Below are 7889 nucleotides of genomic sequence, written 5' to 3'. Positions count from 1 at the left end.
GGTGAGTCTTCAACAAGCTCCAGGAACAGAAAATAGTACTGTGTTTCAATTCTCAGCAGCTAATTTTAGACTCATTTATCACACTGCTGACCAAAGCACCACTGCCGAGTTAGCACTTAGGGGAGGGCACTTGGCTGTGGTAGACATGGCACCAGTCTAAGCCCCAACTAAGGTAATACACACCTGAGCAGAGTGTTTATTTCAAGAACTAATTTTTCAGAAAACTGATGGCTTTCTGAACTTTGCTAGCACTTTTTGCTGGGAATTCAGCATGCCCTGATGGTCCAATTCTGCTGTGTGCTGGCTGTGTCCAAGCCCTGATAAAAATGCTGGTTCCCAGTGGAGGACATTAGGTTCGTGTCTCAGCCACATGGTTCATTGCTGTGTTAAAGCTATCACAGCTTGCTCCAAATGTACAAATGTGGGGTCTATGCAGGAGGGTGAAATGCTGACCTGAGATACTGGACAGGTACTTCTTACTGTACAACAGTACCCGCTCTGCACAATATTGAGAGTAGCCCTGAGGAGAAGGACTTCTTGGCTGGTGAGAAGCTCAACATGAGCTGGCAATGTGCACTCACAGCCCAGAAAGCCAACCAAATTCTGGACTGCATCAAAAGAAGCATGGCCTTCTTTTAAAGGGTCAAGGGAGGTGATTCTCCCCCTCTACCCTGCTCTCGTGAGACCCCACCTGGAGTACTGTGCTCAGCTCTGGGGCCCCCAGTATAAGAAGGACATGGACCTGTTGGAGCCTTGTGCCATAGGGACCAGGCATGTGATGCATTCAATGCTTGGAGCTGTGCGAATGCACAATGAGGGATCAGCGCATCACAGGCTCTTAAGGCCATTGCAAGAGTCAGGAAATAACTCTTTGCAAGATCAGACCTTGAAAGCAAAGCATCTCCTGCAGCCCCAGTCCTCTTGCCCAGAAGAGCCCAAACAACAGCCCTAAGTCAGATTTTCTGTTAAAATTTAATATTGCAGGATATGGCCCTGCATCCTCTGTGTGTGATACCACCTTTGATAAAGTTACTTCTGAGCAACAGGCGCAAATGGAGGCCCTTACATGTCTGTGCCAAAGCAAAGCCCTTCAAAACAGTAGAATAAAACGATCCTGGGAAGGTTGAAGCTTCTGACAGGGATGGCAGACAGTTACCCTGCAACATCTGTCCCTCACATGGGAACAAAACTGAGTCATGCGTGGCCAGACCGTGTAAGCTGGCGGTTGCAGGCTGTGCAGACCCAGGGAAATCTGCAATTCCAACAGCAGATGGCACAGTCCTAAAACTAAAATCAGCCGGCAGGTCAGCACGGGGGAACACTGCCTGGGCTAGAAATCTGAAAGCTCCTGCAAAAGGATCCTGTGGAGTGAGTCTAATGATTTGTCAACGTAAACAAACTTTTTGACAATAACGTGTTACCTCTTTAGGAGAAGTATTTTATAAAAGAAACCGCATATATGAGACAATCTGGTAGCTGCAGAGTTTAGTTTAAGACTCTCAAGTACATCTGACATCTTCAATGTAATTATATTTTTTTGACATCCATGCCTCATAAAGCGCTCTTTTAATTATCTTTCTATAATCTAGAAACAATTTATAGTAGCCATGGGTACAAAAAAATTCTTTTTACTAGAAGGAAAGTGAAACTCCAGAGTGATTTAATTGAACAGTGATGTCTTAAATTTGCTTTCATGCAGACCTAATCCTTTTGTGTTTCTTAGCCACCATCCAGAATCTTATAGAATTAGGCATAAACCCCATGTTCTGTTATGTCTGGAATTTTATGAACTAAATGAGTTCCACCACCCCACCCCCACCCCCGCCCTGTACATAAGAGAAAAGCAGTGCAGCAGACTTGGCACTTTGGTTCCATTAGCATCAACAAGGTTGTTGGGCAAATACACTTATTTTGCCACTGTTTCTACAAACCTGCAGAATAAAACCTAGAGATTTTCCCTCAGGAGGCAGTATGTATAAGGTAGTATGTATAAGCCTGGATGTATAATCCAGGACAACCATTTAATGATGTTTAAGGAATTAAGAAGCTAATCCATCCTTCTGATGCGCTAAGGAATTGCTAGAGGAATTGTCTAGTGGTCAAATCAGGAAACTGTGAGTCAAGGCATCTGTTCCCCCTTTTGTCGGTGAATCATTTCCTCTTCTTTGAGTCCCACAAAACACCCAGACAGAATCTGCCCCCAAGTAAAATAAACCCTTTATCAGATTCAGTCCCCATATATCTCCCAGGCTGCTGCTTGTGGTAGAAGCTCTAATGTGTGTTAGAATCAGAAAGCTTTAAACATCAAAAGAGAAAGATGTGTTGTGGTCCTGTAAATTAATTTTCCCTTTGCAGGTTTCACAGAGTCCAGAGCTCTGTTATCAGCTGCCCTGTGACAGCACAAAGAAGCAGCAATCTCAGCCTGTTCCTCATTTTGGTAGGTATGAAAGTGCAGAGAAAAAAGATTTTTCCAGTGCTAAGGAGTACATGTTTTATGTTAGTAACATTCAAGGACTGGACTATCCACCTCATTTAAGGATCTGGTGACTTTCTTGAAGTTAGAAAGAGGCTGCTGTATACAGAGAAGGATGCAACCCACAAATTTTAAATCTTTTCCTTGGGATAGGATGAATTGGTTTCTGGAGCTGTCTGTCTCCACCATTCATAGAAGTAAATGTCAAGTGATTTTACTCCTAACTTACTGCCTCAGTTTAGTTCTTGAATGGGTGTTCTTGACTCCTGCTGTAGGCATTGGACCACATTAAGCACCAACTGCTTAAGCTTAACAAAAGTGTATTTGCTGCTCTGTTATACTTTCAGCAACTGCAGTCTCGGCTGCTGGTTTTGCAGTTGCCACACAATGCCTGACACCACCACCACTGCACACCAAGTATTGCTGCTGCTCTTCTGTTCCATGCTGTTTGCTCAGGAACCAGCATCTTCCCAGAGGCAGTCTGGGGCAGGGGAACAGAGAAACAGCGTGATGCTTTACTGCCCAACATATTAATCGGTCATCCTCTCCCACTGCTGATCAAGCAAACAAAAATATGTGCTCTCAGAGATAACAAGGATTAAAGGTTTTGCAATTATTTCCCACAGGGATTCCAGGCATTCCCATATTTGCAGTAATTCCCAGAAGTTTACATCCCAGTTGCCTATGCAGGGAGAGCAGCAGTTTTCAACGTTCAGAGAAACACAAGTTCTCAGTTGAATAATTCTGCAGAAATAGCTTGAATTTTTGGGATTCCTGCTCTAAAAATATCTGTCTGATGCAAGAGGAGGTAAACCTTACCTAGCTGCAGCTTTCTAAAAGTGAGGCTGGTGCGCAGGAACCCTCAGTAAGCAATGGAGCGCAGAGGAGCTAGTTCAGACAATGAAAGTATGAAAGAAATAATGCTTAAACAAGGGAATAATGACGGTCTGTTCTTTTCTTCCACTGTTTGTCTTTAAAGCAATTAAAACTTTAACTTTCTCACTGAAAAAAATAATTTTTGGCTTCATTGCTCTGTAAAAATTCAGTTTGCATTTGCCTGATTCCATCCAATTGGTATGTTTATTTCTACTTATCTGTCATCGGAAGTTGTTGCGGTTCAGGTATATGATTGTAGGTACCCGGATTGTAGGTGTTTACATCTGATCTAGGTATTTTAAGCTCCTCTTGCAAACATTTCTACTGAATGGTATTTCTCATTCCAAGGTAGAGTAGGCCTTATGAATAGCAGCTCAGAAATGCTTATTTCTCCTCATTAATAATGAGCAAAGCCTGGGGTCGCTACCTCTGGTGTAGATATCTGCACTGCAAACATCTAAAATTAGGTGGGATAAATCTCATGCAATAAGCTTGATACTTTAAGCCCCTGTTCAGCAAAGCACTTACTGACAGCACAAAATGAAGCCTGAGCTTAAATGCTTTGCTGAACTGAAGCCTCAATTACTTAAGGAATGAGAAGACAGTCATGGGAGATCATAGCAATTAGACTTGCGCAAGGCTTATGTTGGATTTCCACCATGCAGTCCTACGTACTGGTCTGTTCCCCTACAGAAAACACTTTTCCTCCTCCAAACACATTTATTTCTGACCCCTCCCAGTGCTCACTCTCCCTGGCTGAGTCACACACGCAGCAGGGTAACCCAGAGCTGGGGCAGGCAAGCAAGAGGCACTGCAGGCACTGCAGGCTGCCGGGATTCGCAGCTCTTTGCCACTGACTCTTACCCCTTTATAATTTTTCTTTTCCCCCTTCAGCGTTAAGCATCAACTTCTTCACTGCTTGGCTGAAAACTTTGCTTGAGAGTGGCGAGACTGCATAAATGTGCGGTGGTGGGATGGGCAAGCTTCGTGTAATTTGGGGCTTGGTTTGTAAACTGCTTGGGGTAGGTGGCTGGGGCGGAAAGCCTGGTCTCATCAAGCATGTTTGCTTGCACTAGCAAACTCCCCGCTTGCAGGGCGCAGGTCTGAGCGCAGGTGCCAGTACCCCTGTTGTGATGCTGGCCTGGGCCACCATGCTGTCCCGTGTGGCACCGGGGTACATCCAGCTCCCAAAGGAGCTCGTGTCCTGTCACACAAATAACAACACAATGTAACTGAGAATTTGGTTAAGTCCGGACGGGGAAGGTGACTATGTAAAAGGACACGGGAGGCTGGGGTCAGCATTACTTGAAATAATCAGCAGTTTTCTGGGCCAAAGTACATTATGTTGCTTTCCATAGCTCCCCAGATCTGACTTCCATACCCTTGTGCTGAGTGCTTATGCCATGTTTACAAATGGAAGCATGAGTCATTATCAAATGCATTTTCACTTGTTTTTCTTGTGGCATTTTCTATAAAATGAATGATTGCAGATGTCTGTGTAAAAAAATTCAAAACACTGTGTCTTCCCCTCCATTAGTGCTGAACAGCTTTGGAAGATAACGAGGCATACTTAAGTTTCTGTTTTTCCCTTTTGATGACACATTTAGAAATTTTAAATGTGCAAAAAATAGTTTTTTCTTCCAATTAATCCATGTGTTATTTTCTATTATCAGATTTTTATACATTTAGCAATATTATATTTTTACCTTTCCCTCACCTTTTTTTTACAAGAAACTATGTCAGCATTCCAAGTAAACTGCAGGCTGGAAAACACATGAGTGTGTATTATATCTTTCTGAAATGTTCTTTGATAACATAAATAAATATGTTTGGAGTTTTTCAGAGTGGGAGAACCTTTCTAGCGGAAGTAAAAATGCTGTTACATGGTTGCTGACAAATATTTATTTAATCTCTTTGACAAGTTTTCAGGAAGAAATGAGTGAATAAGATTTTTGTTTGTTTGTTTTTCTCTTTCATTGTATTATACATGAATAAAAATATTACTGTAAAATAACCTGTACAGATAGGTTTAACTTCCCATTACTCTAAAAGCAGTATCGAGGGCAAATCTACCTGCAGTTCGTTTCTGATTTTCAACCGCTCAAAAGGTAATGAGTAATTAAAAGCTACTAGCAGTGCAAACCCCCCTATAAATACAATAAAAGTAATTAAACTCCCTCCTTGCATAATTCACAAGGTTTCACAATTCTCTAGCTTTTCTCTTTTATATAAGACAACAACTGAGTCAGAGACTTCAACACATTTTGTTACAAGCTCATTCGGTGCACAGGCCCTGTTCACTTTCTGACTATGGTCATAAGATGATCTACATCCAATTAAATCTCTCGGTCTGTGAGTTAGATATTCATTACACACCCCTGATGACTGTGTACAACAAAATTGCATAATGTCTTTGTAAATCTTATTTGAATGGATGAGTCGTTGAATTAAAAAATTATGTAAAGCGTAGTCCTGCCCTTTCATATGTTATACCTCACTACATACTTTCAAGAATTAGCATCTGGGGAGGTGAGACTTTGCTTTCCCCATGACACCCAGGGAGGTAACGACCAAGCATTCAGGGTCATACTCTGACTCAGTGGTTATTACACAAGCAAGGCACCAGTTAAGGAGCCAGAATTTAGGCAGTTTATATTGAAGCCTATATTCCCATGGCATTTATTTTGGTTTCATAGTATTTATTTTGGGAGCAATAAGGTCTCTGCCCACAGAAGGAAACTGTCATAAAATCTAAAAATGCAATCGTATGCATGGCAACATCCTGGCCCTATAAATATAGGGAAAGTGTATTTTTTGTGTCAATTTATGGCACGTGCATTGGCTGTGAAACTGGGATTCCCATGTGTATCAGTGCATCACGCTGCTATCAAAAACCAGCGTGCCTGATGCTGAAATCGTGTGAAAGTTTTTGTTTCTATGATACTGTAGAGGCAGGAGTGCGCTTTTAATAAAGCAACCTTGCTTCTTCCTGCTAGTCTAAATCACAAGGTCCAGTAAATTGCCCGCAGAGTGCTGTACCACATTACTGCATTACATAAAGTCTCGTCTCTGGCGTTTCTCAGTACATTTCCAAGGGAAGGGAAAATAATGCTCACTGACCTGCCTTTGGGTGTGAACTGTGCTGAAAGTGGTTACAGCTGTTGACAATGAGCCCTTGAAAACCTGTCCTGCTCGAAAACCTGTCCCTTGCTTTTCACAAGAGCAAACAGGCAGAACAGATAAGGGCCACGATTTCAGCTTGCCATCCTCTAAGCCTGCAGGAGTGGTGAAATAGTCATAATCAGGCTGGTATTACTCACAGTAGTGTAACTGAGATCTGGCTCAAGGAATCAAACACGCATTTACCTACAGGTACGTGCCCTCATACTTAGCTCACCAAAAGTTGTTAGTGGGTTTTTTTTCCTCTTCCTTGGACAGTAAGACCCTCAAACCTGGAAGGTAATTTTGTCCTGCTTTCCTCTGGAATTCATCCACAAGAGACTTTGTCACTGTTTTAGGCAATTCCTTTGCCACCTCTTTCTCTGTCAGCAGCCTGGTGAGATGCCAGAGGACTGGGAAGTGCACGTGGACTTGCTGACAGAGTTCCTGCTCCTGTGCCTTGGTCAGACATTTAATGGGAAAGTTTTGCAATGGAGTTCACTGCCCCCTGGGAGACAGGGCACTGCCTGGCAAGAGAAAGTAATCAGCCAGAAAACTGATCTCTTGTTTCACCACAGGAGGAAACCACTTTTTTTAGAGATGAAAAAAGAATATGAGTGAGGGAGAAGCTCCTCGCCTACTCCAGTGTAGCCAAGTAGTCACGGTCCTGATTCCAGCTGTGGTGAGAGAACATGGAAGCTTACATTTAATTTTACAAATAATACCTTTTTTTCCTGTAAGAAAAACCCCCACCTTTAGAAAGACCAAATATATTTATAGATCTGGGTTTAGTTTGGCCAAAAATATTGACCCTCAAAATGGAGGCATATATTTTGAAAATATTACTTTGTATTTCTTCTTGGCATTTGCCAAACATAACTTTTCACTTCTCATTGCAGAAAGGCATCTTTTAAAATTTTGACATTATCCGGAATTTACAGAAGAAAGCCTTTGAAGGGTTAAGTTCTATCTACCCAAAAGTCTTAAAACATTTTGGTTTAGATCAAAAATACCTTAGATGGTAACAAAAGTATTTCTCTTCTCCAGAAACCCAAATTTGTTTCTAGGTTCAACCCAAGCCAAAATTTCCCCTCTAACTGTTCATTCAACCACTGACAAAACAGGAAATGTTTTTCTTATACTCACATCTCAGATTTTTTTATACTCAGGGTTTTTTTATATCTCAGATCTATACAGTAAATGAAAAGTTGAGTCCCTGCCATGTCCAGCTGTTTATAGAGAGGACATTTGAACTCTGGTCTGGACAAAGGTCCCTGACACTGACCTGTTAGCTGCCTTTGTAGAATAAATTTCTCCTGTGTTAGGCAAAAAATCTCTCCCTTTTTTTCCCCCCTCTAAAGCAGATAAACATGTTCTAGCA

The 7889-nt window shown here is 42.0% G+C and overlaps 1 long non-coding RNA gene across 1 annotated transcript; it reads right to left on the bottom strand.

The window, feature by feature from the left end:
* Positions 1-1829: 1829 nt before the first annotated feature.
* On the bottom strand, positions 1830-6925 carry LOC114012963 (uncharacterized). The gene is made up of 3 exons (XR_003555765.2): positions 6747-6925; positions 6470-6624; positions 1830-4553 (listed from the first exon to the last, which is right to left on the bottom strand). It is a non-coding gene; the product is annotated as an uncharacterized LOC114012963 (long non-coding RNA).
* Positions 6926-7889: the final 964 nt, after the last annotated feature.

This window comes from Falco peregrinus, chromosome 7, assembly GCF_023634155.1.
Source record: "Falco peregrinus isolate bFalPer1 chromosome 7, bFalPer1.pri, whole genome shotgun sequence".
NCBI lineage: Eukaryota > Metazoa > Chordata > Aves > Falconiformes > Falconidae > Falco > Falco peregrinus.
This window is presented reverse-complemented; position numbering and strand designations above follow the sequence as displayed.